Genomic DNA, 12426 nt, shown 5'->3' on the forward strand with positions numbered 1-12426 from the left:
GGGTTTGGGGAGGGATTTCAGTGCCATCTGGTTAGTATTTGGATGGGAGACCACCAAGGAATACCAGGCTTGCTGTGCAGAGGAAGGCACTGGCAATCGACCTCTGTTAGTCTCTTGCCATGAAAACCCCAAAAGGGGTTACCATAAGTCGGCTGCGACTTGATGGCACTTTACACACACACACACACACACACAGATAGGGTTGCCAGCTACAGATTGGGAAATATCTGGAAATTTGGGGAGCAAAAACTGAGGAGGGGAGAGACTTCAATGCCATAGTGTCCAATTGCCAAAGCAGCCATTTTCTCCAGGGGAACTGATCTCTGTCACCTGGAGATAGGCTTGCCAGGTCCCTCTTCTGAACTGGCGGGAGATTTTGGGGGCGGAGCCTGAAGAGGGTGGGATTTGGGGAGGGGAGGGACTTTAATGCCATCAAGTTCTTTTTTTTTTTATATAGATTTTATTGGATTTTATACTAAAAATTTTCCATTGCATTAAACAACATCTATGACAATATAAAATTTCAATTCTAACCTAAAGTTGTTATAGTTCCATAACATATAATAAAGAAAAAAAGAAATGGAAAATTTTGACTTCCCCTTCACCTCTATCTTCCTCTTAATAAAAAGTTCATCTCGTCGTAGTTAATCTAATCTTAATAAACTATCAATATCCTGTATAAAAAAAACCATAATCTGTTAGTAAATATAATTATGCTTATTCATTATAAAAAAACCCAAAAATAATCCTCTGGATCAGATTAGAAAATATTCTTCCATTCTTCCCAATTTTAACTCATATTCACAATAATACATCCACGCCCCCCATTCCCCCAGAAACCGAACGTCATTTTCTTCATTTAGAATAGCTGTGAGTTTTGCCATTTCTGCCACTTCAAACATTTTAACAATCCAGTCTTTTTTCTCAAGAATTTCTAGCCCTTTATTCCCAAAATGATGTCTTAATCTTAATTCCACTACATCATTAATAGCCATGCCACCCATCCACACTATCAAAGCCTTTGGATCCAGCAATCATATTTAAATCAATCCTTTAACCATGGTCTAATAGTTCCTTCTGTAACTGAAATAGGCCAGTCAGGTATGGGAACAGGATTTCTTTGTTCTCTCTCATTTCCTCAGACAGGATACATATCCAAAAATAACTCTTTCTGGGCTTCATCTCCATCGTGGCTTCAATCTGTATTCCTTGACCTGCTCTCTTCTTCCTTATATCCACACGTCGTTCCATGACTTTTTTAAATGAAAAGTCTATTTCTTGTATGTCTGATCTCTTTATCGCCGGCTGGTTGCTTTCTTGAACTTCTGTCTTCTTCTTTGTATCCTTGTATTCTTCCATGACTTTTTGGGCAGAAGAGTCCATTGCTTGTATGTCTGTATTTGTGGTCATCGTTTGAATTTTCAAGACTTTTATGTCTTCTATAACCAGATCCAACTTCTGATTGCCTACCTGTGATGATTGGTCAAGAGTCGTCATCATTGAAATCAGTTGAGCCATCTGTGTTGAAATCTGTTTTAATTGTTTAATTGTCGCCTCAGAATGTTTAGCAAGCATGTCCTGTATTTTTTTTTCCATGTTTGAATTCTGTAAAATTCCCTTCGATTTCATAGGAGCAGGGCTATGTATTAAGCCAAAAGAAGCTGGTAAAATACATGTCCACAGACAGGGCCTTTAAAGTTCTAATTAATAGATAATAATTCAAACATCAGCCTTATAATTTTTTCGGGTTGAAAAGAGTCGAAATTGGCTCTAGAATTGCGTTTTAAAGTTTTGAAATACCAGTGAGTTTTTTTCGGTCGCTCTAGGTCGGGCTGATCAGGAAGTATACAGGAAGTTGCTAGTGCCGTGGACCTTCTACCGCCTCTTCTCGATGGTTGTTCCTTCAGGAATGATTTCCAAGTAACTCGAGTGCGACGCGTAATCGGTCCTACAACTACTTCCTGTTATTTTAGTTCCGATGATAGATAGGTTGTTATAGAGGGTCTTCCGTTCCAGGCGCTCCCTTACTGCAAACGTGGCAGGATATTCTTCGCCGGAAAATCAGGAAGAAAAATCACCCTCCCCTTCCCTTGGACCCATTGGTGATAGTTCTTGTCAATCAAAAGGTATCCTTCCGACTCTTTATTATGGTTTAGGCTGATCGGATTGATAAGGCTCCTGTCACTAATCCCGATGGCTAACTCAGATCAAACTTTTTCAGTTCGGATTAAGGAGGAGTGGGGGTCCCAGAAATATTCTTATCAGCCCCCCCGTCTGTTCAAGTTTCCAGTAAGTAGACGAAGAGTTCTTTTGTACTCACTTGGGTGTCAAGAGGTGAGGTTCTTTTCTTTATGTAGTCCTTATGTTGGTATTAAGGTGGTGGAGGGTGGAGCTTGATGCCTAAGTTGCGTTTTGGCGATGTCCTTCCCTAGTGCCCTCGCAGGACCGGCGTCCAGGACTCCGAGGGGCTTAAAAAGCCCCCTCAGAGTACCTAGGAGGTCAAACCGCGTTTGCGGGCTGCAGGGAGTTCCTGCTTTCCAACCCACTTGCAAGGGTCGGATTGGGGTATCTATGTACCCCAGAAATAACGCAAACTTGGATTTCTCCCAGGACAGCCTGGGGAAATGGAGTGCTCTCCCCAGCAGCACCACCGGAAGTCACGGAAGGCTCAATGCCATCAAGTTCTATTGCCAAAGCGGCCATTTTTCTCCAGGTGATCTGATCTCTATCAGCTGGAGATCAGTTGAATTAGCAGGAGATCTCCTGCTACTACCTGGCAGTTGGCAACCCTACCTGGAGATCAGTTGTAATAGCGGGAGATGTCCAGCCACCACCTGGAGGCTAGAAAAAAACTAAGCATTCGTACTAAATAGACAATCTGTGTAAAGGAATAGTACAAGGCTCTCAAGATATAAACAACATGTATTGGTTATTGTAACCATGTGAAAAAGTGCTGTACAAACATCAAATCTCAGTGACAAGAATAAATTGCAAACTAACAGGAAAACAGAACAAGACAAAAACAACAGGATTGTAGCTACAAACAATGCTACAAAAGTATCACCGACATCAAAGTTGCAAGGATTTTTGTTGAATTCTTATATACATATTATCTGTCTTTTGAAACAATCTTAATATGGAAACGACAAAAAAGCATAGGGGAAGATAGAAACGCCGTCCAGATGTGCTTAGTGTTTTCACTGCCATGGAGGCAGCTTCTTCAGCCATTAGCTTCTTGGATATTAATGTTCCTTGATGGTACAGAAATTATCTTGTCTCTCTATGCGCCTGAGAGGCTGCTCTGCTCTGAGCCTCTAGCCTGCAGTTGAGTAACAATCCACAACAGGATGGAAAGTTGGGTGACCCGAGAGAGGAGCCCAGTGCAAATCCTATTTCACAGGATGCTTTACTGGGATTTAAAGGTACAGATGTGCGTCTATCACGTTGCAGTATAACGACATCTTAGTGTAAGTGTGTGGAAAGCTAATAGCCTGTCTTGGGAAATAATAGCCAAGTGTGTGGAAGGCTAATAGACAGGCTATTAGCCTTCCACACACTTACACTAAGATGTCATTATACTGCAACGTGATAGACACACATCCGTTGCTTTAAATCCAGTTAGATAAAACATCCTGCGAAATAGGATTTGCTCCTATCTCGGGTCACCACAGCTTTCTGTCCTGTTGTGGATTGTTACTCAACTGCAGGCTAGAGGCGCCGCTATGATCTGCATTAAAACACAGTCAGTGTTTTTTTACCCACCTTCCGGGACCTTGCTACAAGCTCGCCCGTCTGTCCTGACTGGAACACGCCGCCTTCACTTGCTTGGGTAGATGTTTCACCCGACATGCCTGCTAGTTGTTTGTTGATTCTTACGTTGTATTAATGTTGTTGTGTTTTGCTTGATTCTATTGCTTTCCATAAACGACCATTGCTATCAGTTCCTGTTCGTTTTTCTGCTAACTGACTATTTGGCACGAGGTTTTTTTTGCTTGAATCACCACCTGGAGGCTGGCAACCCTAGTTAGCCAGAATGTAACCTCCATGTATAAAAGTAGTGTATTTCTGAACACAAGATGCTGGAGTTAAGCAATGGGGGGGGGGGGATATCCATTATCTTTCTGCTATCTTGGGCTCTAACAGAGGCACCTGGTTGGTTACAATAAAAAATGATCCCAGACTAAGCAAACTTTTGGTACAATCCACCTGAATGATTTTTTTCATGTTGTTATATGTACTTTCTTAATTTAAAGCTATTTTCCTTTTATAGTTTGTCCCGAGGGCGACCATTATCTTTCAGCTGCGCAGATAGCCACCCGCTCTTCAATCAAAGACAGAGAAATGCACCCAACAGTAAGTCCAACTGGCATCCTCCCATTTTTACCCATCAAACAACATGTTTGCAGTATGTCTTTGGGTGACTTGAACGTCAGTTGACCTTTCCTTGTGGCTGAAGATTCCTGTACTGGGGAAGAACTTCAGTGAGGTGACCTAGTTAAAAAGGCACAGGGCAGGACATTTTAAAGTCAAGGTTCATTATATTTTATACAAGGTGTAAAGTCCCTGTAACATTTTTGAGATTTATTTCTAAAGCTACATCCCAATGTTTACATATTTGGCAGTCTCACTTAAGTCATTGGGACTTACTTTTGAGTTGATGCACATAAACTGGACCACACTACTATGATCCTAACTTATTTAAGTGGAAGTAAATGTTGTTGAAACGGATTCAGTTTTGGATTAGGGTTTAAGCATGTCATAAAAAGTCATTCAAGTCATTTGTTGAATTATCAGTGCCATCCTAACATGATCTACTCAAAATCCTACCAAGGTCTATTGAGTGGGGCTTGCTCTCAGGCAAGTTCTTAGGATTGCACTGTATATCAGCCGCAGTAAGACTTCTGGTGCTTGGATCTCACACAGTGGCCAACCAGGTGCCTCTAGGAAGCCCACAAGCAAGACGACTGCAGCAGCATCCTCCGTGTTTCACAGCACCTAATATAATAGGGATGCTCCTCTGATACTGGAGAGAATAGGTATGCATCATAACTAGTATTCACTTTGACTAATAGCCATGGATAGTCTTCTCCATGAACATGTCCACTCCACTCTTAAAGCCTTCCAAGGTGGTAGCCATCACCACATCCTGGGGCAGGGAGTTCTACAATTTTGCTATGCTTTATATTGCTATGAATAGGACTTCAAACTGCTGAACATTGCCAGCCTCATGGTCTTATTATTTCCTGTTTTCCAGGGAAGTTACCAGCAGGTGTGGCATAACACATTAACTTCATCCGCTAAAGAAATCTGATAAATATGTGATCAGAAAGGCAAAAGGAAACTATGTGGCATGTTTTGTAAAGTAATTCTCACTGTGCGTTGTGTTGCTTCATTGCGCTTTTGTGTGTCTTTTCCAGAGAGTATCATCAGACTCGTCTTAAAGTTGGTCCTCCTAATCCTAATCCTTCCATTTTACCTGCTGAAAAAAGCCTGCTTCCCCTCATCAAGGTAAAAGGGAACAAGAACAGATTTTAAAGAATGTGCTGAAAAATGCTAATCTAACAACCTGATATGTAATCTCAGAATGGTAGCTATGGTTGTTTATGCATGGGAGTTTTACCTGAGGTTCATTGCACGCTGGACCCACACCTTCCTGTTGCGAAGCTATGCGTCAGCAGGCTCCAAGTTCAAAACAAGAAGCATTGGAGTCCTCGCCCTTGAAACACTGCTTTGTAATTGGCTGTAGTGCTTACTGTGAGAGAAAAGTCATCCATCCCCCATGCAGACACCCAAGTGCCATGAACAAAAGCATTTTAAAAAACAGAACTCCCTAAAGAAACGGGGGTGTGGGGGAGAAGAAACCTAAGCCTCATTTTTTAAATCCTTTCTTCTGCTCAGAAAGAACTCCAAGGAAGCAGGAAGCATTTGAATCCCCGCCCTTTGACATACTGCTTTGTAATTGGCTGTAGTTCTTTCTGTGAGAGAAACGTCACTCCTCCAAGCTTTTGTGTCCCGCGCTTTGCCTTATGCATGGTTATTTCACCTGGGATGATCTCAGGAGCGATCAAAGAATCGGGTTAATAGAGGAACGGGAAGTCCTGGGATTTGTGAGGGCTGGCCACAAGGTCATCTCTAACGAATGGATAACTCATGCATAACTCCAAGGAACAACTGAGACAAACCGGGGGCAAACATGAGTGAAACTACCCATGCATAAATGACCTAAGTCCATCAGTTGAAACAAAGATAAATAGGAGTCTAACAATACTTAAAAGACTAACAAAATTTTATTCTGGCACAGTCTTTTGTAGACTGGAAGTCATTTCTCCACATGCAGTGTAGACTGATATATGGTGTATCTTAAAATGGGCTTCCCTCAGTGCGTTCTCTTGCACCAGCATAGCTTCTTCTGAGGCTTGTCTCACATACATTGCTTCCAAGTCAGGACACAAAAACTCACTTGACAATGGCAGCGGCAGCAAACAGGTAAGAACAGTGACTTCACCCCCTAGAGTTGTTATAGGGAGTAGACTTTCCTTTTCTCCAAAATCCACTTTTTTAGATATAGCCATGGATTCCTCTTATTCTCTTTAATTTCTTTTTGTAGTTTTCTTTTATACTTCTTTGCACCCTTGTGTAACTTCCCCCCTTGCAGGATTTTTTTTTATATTATGCATCACAGGGTACTCTATGAGGAGAGGCAGGAAGGTTTGGGAAGACATTGCCTGCCTCTGAGCATCTACGGAGTGTAATTCTGAAGTTTTGCAGAACCTCTCTTCCTGCCTATCCTCTCTTAAAATTTATCTTTCCATGAAAACAGAATTGAGTCAAAACAGATTCCAAATGTTTAAAAAAGAGGGAAATATATGGATTATTGGATTTCAGGAAGAAAGAGAATGCCTCTTAATGCCCCCCCCCCCATTCTCAAACTGCTAACTGCTGCCATCTGAACAAAGCTATCTACTCACAGTTCATGTCCATGGAGGCAGCATCCATTCTTTTGGTCTTTTATGCATGGCTATTTCAGTCGCCATCACCCCTATGATGACTTCAGGTTTTGTGTTGATTATGCACGCCATTTCTGACTGTCAGGGGTTGCCTCGCTCTCCTCCTGCCTTTCCCCACGTTTTGCCCACGTTTTCAGAGACCTGTTTTAGCTTGAATTTGGAAATGCGGGGAAATGCAGGGGGAGAACGAGGCGACCTTGAAGCGGGTTGTGCCTTTGAGTGACTATACTCTTAGAATGGACCACTTCCTGAGAAGTGATATGTTACCTTATTCAAATAGTCACCTACTAAGCAGGACTCAACGACTTTACCTGTTTATTAAAAAGCAAGTCTTTTTATTGATGTACTTCTAGTAAATATGTGTAAATGCAAGTTACAAAGTCTTTACATTCAGTTACAATGTATGCAGTAACAATGTATTCAGTTACAATGTATGCAGAAAAGCAAACAAGTTTTATATACTATTCAGTTTTAAAATCCAACTCTTAAAATATAAGATAAGTCTGATTTAGTTCAAAGTATCTAATTCACATTCTAGAATAATAAATTAAAGCCATACATACCGACACCTTCTTCTGAGGTCTGAAAATCTAGCCTTTCTGTGCCTGTATTTATACTGTTTCAAACCCCCCAATACTGCTGATTCTGAGGAAATTTGGGCTTAGTCCTCCTCAGTAATACTGCTCAGTCCTCCTCCATTGCCTAATATGGGCTTCCTTTTCTTTTAGTCTATTTTACTAAACTATAAACAATTAGTTTTGAGCTTTGTGATAACTCTATATACTCAATTTTATTCTCATCTCCAGCATAATACGCTTTCATTACATTAATTTATGAATCAATAGTATTGTGAGCACTTGTCCCCATGGTAATCCCACAAACAGCATCAACAGACGAGGAGTCCAAAAGAGAGCTGATTTATTGGAAAACATACAGGTTTGCAGAGCTACAGGTAAATTGGCACGAATGGCAACGAATGGCAACTGGGAGCACAGTGCAGGGCCTATAAGGGAAAGTACTAATCACAATGGGTCATGGCGGCCCCCCTCTACCGAGGAGCCGTTCCCACGGGAGATAGCGCTGGAACAGGAATTCAGCAGTTAGCAAGTTTGACCTTGAGAGGCACCTGGTTGAATCGAAACTAAAACATTCACAGTCTGACAGGCTGCTGAGAGCAGTGGAAAGCAGGCCTGACAAGTATCATGTTTACATGTTTAAATCATAAAACACAATTATTGCTTATATTGCATTATGTCATCATTAGTTAGCATTAAATAGCCTTGTAGTGTGGAGGGTGGAGAGCATCTCTATTTATGATGTCATTGGAAGGGCAGGAAGACAGTCTATAGCTGAAAAAATATGAAAAGGGCTCTGCTCTTCTCCATTGAAATGGCTGGAGAAGGTCAGGAAAAAATAGGGAAAGCTTAGCAAGTCAGTCAGCTCTGACTGTGATATATTTGCCAGTATATTTCAGAAACATAAGCCTCTAGTTTAATATTTCCAGGCTTTCTTTCCTTCTTAAAAGTAACTAAAAGTTCAGCTATATAGTTTGCAGTTTAGTTTGTGTAGTTTTAGTTTGTTGTTTGTATGTGTAGTTTTAGTTTTATAGTGAATTATTCTGCAGATGTACAACACAATATCATAGTTCATGTGCTGTAAGATGTCAGAGACTGTGACAACCTCCGATGGTCGGAAACAGCATGCATAATCAACACAAAGACCCGAAGTTGTTGGAGGGTTAACAGCAAGATAAACAGCCATGCATAAAAGACCACAGTAACCAGAACCTTTCCTTTTATCCAATAAAAGTCTATGATACATCGGTCTGGAACAGTGAGTAGTTATTATTAGTCATTTATCACCCAGTCAATGAAAGGAGTAAAATTATTTTGCAATTGCTACAGTTCTTCTTGGGTCCCTGTCAGCAAGCAGATATGTAACTACGTCATACGAATATATATCAGAATGAACTTGTAGGAGGGTGAAATAGAACGCCTCCTGAGGTTAGCATACAAACTACACTCCAGAAGGATATGTGCTATCGTGTCAATCTTACTGAAGGAACGGGGCAGATTCGCTCAGAATAAGGTAAACATACAAGCCTACCCCTCACAACTGCTGAGCACTGGGTGTTTAGTAACCAGAACCAAACCCACAGCAGTACCCTTGTCTGAGAATTCTGCGTAGTATTCTATGTAGTATTTCTTCTTACCGTAAACACGTTTTATTAGTAATTGTGGATTTTTTCATCAGTTTATTGTATAATTTGTCAATATTCACCACTGTTTATTGATAAGATGTTGTTCAGAAGGGGGAGACATGTTCCGCAAACTACCGTTATAGCATGAGACCTGGAGAACATCCCTCTCCTTTTAAATGTCTTGTACCAGAAAACCAATCTAGGAGCAACAAAACTGACCAAGGAGTTTGAACCTTGTACCTGAGGAGAGGTAGGCAGGTGCAGATAGGGTGGCCAGGTCCCTCTGCTCCACTGGCAGGAGCTTTGCGGCGGCCTGGCAGAGGGAATGCAATGCTTGTGCAAGACCCATGCGATGCGAATGCTCTAGCAATCTCCGCTAAAACTCTATGGTTTCTGAAGAGTTTTGGCAGAGATTGCTAGAGTGTCCACATCAGGTTTACCTGGAAGTGACATCGGCGTATTATGTGGGTCGTGCATATCGCGGACCTCCCCCTCCACCTGGCCCTCTGTTGCCCGCCAACCAGCAGAGGGTCGGTGGGCAGCCCGGTGGATTGACAGGCTTTTGCCCGTTCCCACCGGGCAATTGGCAAGCCTAAGTGAAGACAACATTTGCTCTTATGCAAGCCACTGGATACTTCTGTGCAGATACAGCATTCAAACCAGGTGAAATGTGTTTTGCTATCTGATCGTGGTTTGCCTGCCACCTTTTTGATCAGTGCTTGGCAGTGGCTGGAGGAAGCGTTCAGGCCACATCTCCATGAACAGTAGGAATCAGGATTTTAAAGATACAGGGACATTCTCCAGGTGGTAGCCTGGCAATCAGGCTAGAGTTTATTGTTTTGCCGAAACAAGAGCTGGATTAATGCGCACCTGAAATCAGTAAGCATCCTGCCAAGCCCCAGCATGGTGGGCCTTCCAGAGCCTGGCTGTGAACAATGGGTTTAAAGCTTTCTATGATTAATTGTGACACTACACTCTCTGTCTCTTTGTTGTTTTCTCAGAGAAAGCTGGTCTCAGCAAATCGTGTCTTGGGCCACCCTGTTCCTGTTGGTTTTCGGTGAGTTTTCTACGATAGCAGGGAAAGGAGACTCTTTGATAAAGGGTTCCCCACAACTGAGGTTAGGGTTGCCCCCACAGCTTGGGAAAAGGCACCTTGTCCCTTTAATACAGGCTTGCTAGAACGTTAATTAGCTGGTGATAATACTTACCTCCTTGGTATCTGGGGAAGTGAGCAATGGCTCTGGAAAGTTAATACCCTGGAACTCTGGTTGGTCGTTAAGGTGCTATTGGACTTGAACCTTTCTTACCTCCGTGCCATGAAAAGCTTTATCTGCCAATTTTCACACATCAAGCCTCTGCTAAGAATGTAAGCAGAGCCCTTGCTGGATCAGACCAATGGTCCATCTTGTTAGGGCTGTTGAAAAAAAAAATTCAGTATAGTTTGGATTTGGCCAAATTCGGCCCATCTGGATTCGGGATATTCCGAAGTCCGAACTCCCCCGCTTCGGGTCCGTGCAATTCGGTGCGAGTTCAAAGTTCGGGGAAAAAATTCGGCCGAATAAAACCATTAAAAACACAACCGTGCCTTTCCGCAGCTCCAGGGGGGCATTTTTGGGGGTAGAGATCCCAAACTTTCAGCAGAGCTTCAAAGGACCCTTCTTGCAAGACCCCCCAAGTTTTGTAAAGATTGGGTCATGGTGGGGGCTGAGATATGGGCCCCTAAAGGGGTCCCCCCACCCTTAATGTGCATCTCTGAGCAGAGCTTGCCGCCCACGCACAAAGCTCCCAGCCCAGACAAACAGCTGATGAGAGCAAGGGCGGGGCAAGTGTGAAGAAGTTTGCAAAGCAACACAACTGCAAAGCAACACCTTTGCAAACATGCAAAGGGCAGGGCAGGTGCTAAGAAGTTTGCAAAGCAACACAACTGCAAAGCAACACAACTGCAAAGCAACACCTTTGCAAATATGCAAAGGGCGGGGCAGGTGCTAAGAAGTTTGCAAAGCAACACAACTGCAAAGCAACACTGCAAAGCAACACAACTGCAAAGCAACACCTTTGCAAACATGCAAAGCAACACCTGACACCTGGGAGTTTGCAAACCATGGAAAGGGACAGAGGCAGCTAGCTATGCATAATGAGCAGGAGGGGGTGGAATTTCCCCTTTTGCATAGGACTCGGGACCAGGCAAATGCATTCTTTAAGTCACCATTTGAAAACCAGTTTTGAGCAAGCATCAAAATAGACCTAACCGATCTTATGAATGAAAGAAAACCTGAGGACACACAACTGAAGCCCCCCCTCAAACCAGGGAGAAAGACTCGAGGGGGCACACACACCCCAGACAGAATGGGCAAAAGCCCCCTTTGGCTTCCCCCCCCCCACAGAAACTGCTCCCTCCCCACACACACAGAGACTCTGCTTCCCCGCCGCCCCCCACACACACAGGAGAAAAATTATAGAGAAAAGCCCCAAAACGGGTCTTACTGTGGATGTCTTCTGTTCCATCTTCTTTGCGCCTGCCCCGCCCTTGCTCCCCGCAGCTCAGCTGTTTGTCGGGGCTGGAGCTTTGGGCGTGGGCGGCAAGCTCTGCTAATTGCAACCCCCCATTGTCAGAGATGCACATTAAGGTGGGGGAACCCCTTTCGGGGCCCATATCTCAGCCCCCTGACCCAATCTTCACAAAACTTGGGGGTTCTTTCAAGAAGGGTCCTCTGAAGCTATGCTGAAAGTTTTTTGGGGCTCTACCCCCAAGAATGCGCCCCCTGCAGCCACAGAATGGTGTGAATGTGTGCTGTAAATAAAATAAAAATGCATATTAAGGGGGGGACTCCTTCCGGGGCCCATATTTCGCCCCCCCTGATCCAATATTTACAAAACATGGGGGTTCTTGCAAGAAGGGTCCTCTGAAGCTATGCTGAAAGTTTGGGGGCTCTACCCCAAAAAATGCGCCCCCTGCAGCCATGGAATGGCTTGAATGTGCACACGCACCCCCCCCCAAGGGGGATCTCTCTCACACACAAACAGATACTCTCTCTTTCTCTCCCCGGGCCGCGCAGCAGCTGGGCTCATGCACTCAATCGCTCAAACTGATTGGCCAGAAGAAGACCCAGCTTGGCCACCTTATCGCCGCAGGAGAATGCTGCTTACTAACTGATGGCTATGCTGCTGCGCTGAACCCAGAATTTGCCGAATTTATTCGCCAAACACCCCGAACTTGCT

The sequence above is a fragment of the Euleptes europaea genome, chromosome 11, assembly GCF_029931775.1.
Source record: "Euleptes europaea isolate rEulEur1 chromosome 11, rEulEur1.hap1, whole genome shotgun sequence".
NCBI lineage: Eukaryota > Metazoa > Chordata > Lepidosauria > Squamata > Sphaerodactylidae > Euleptes > Euleptes europaea.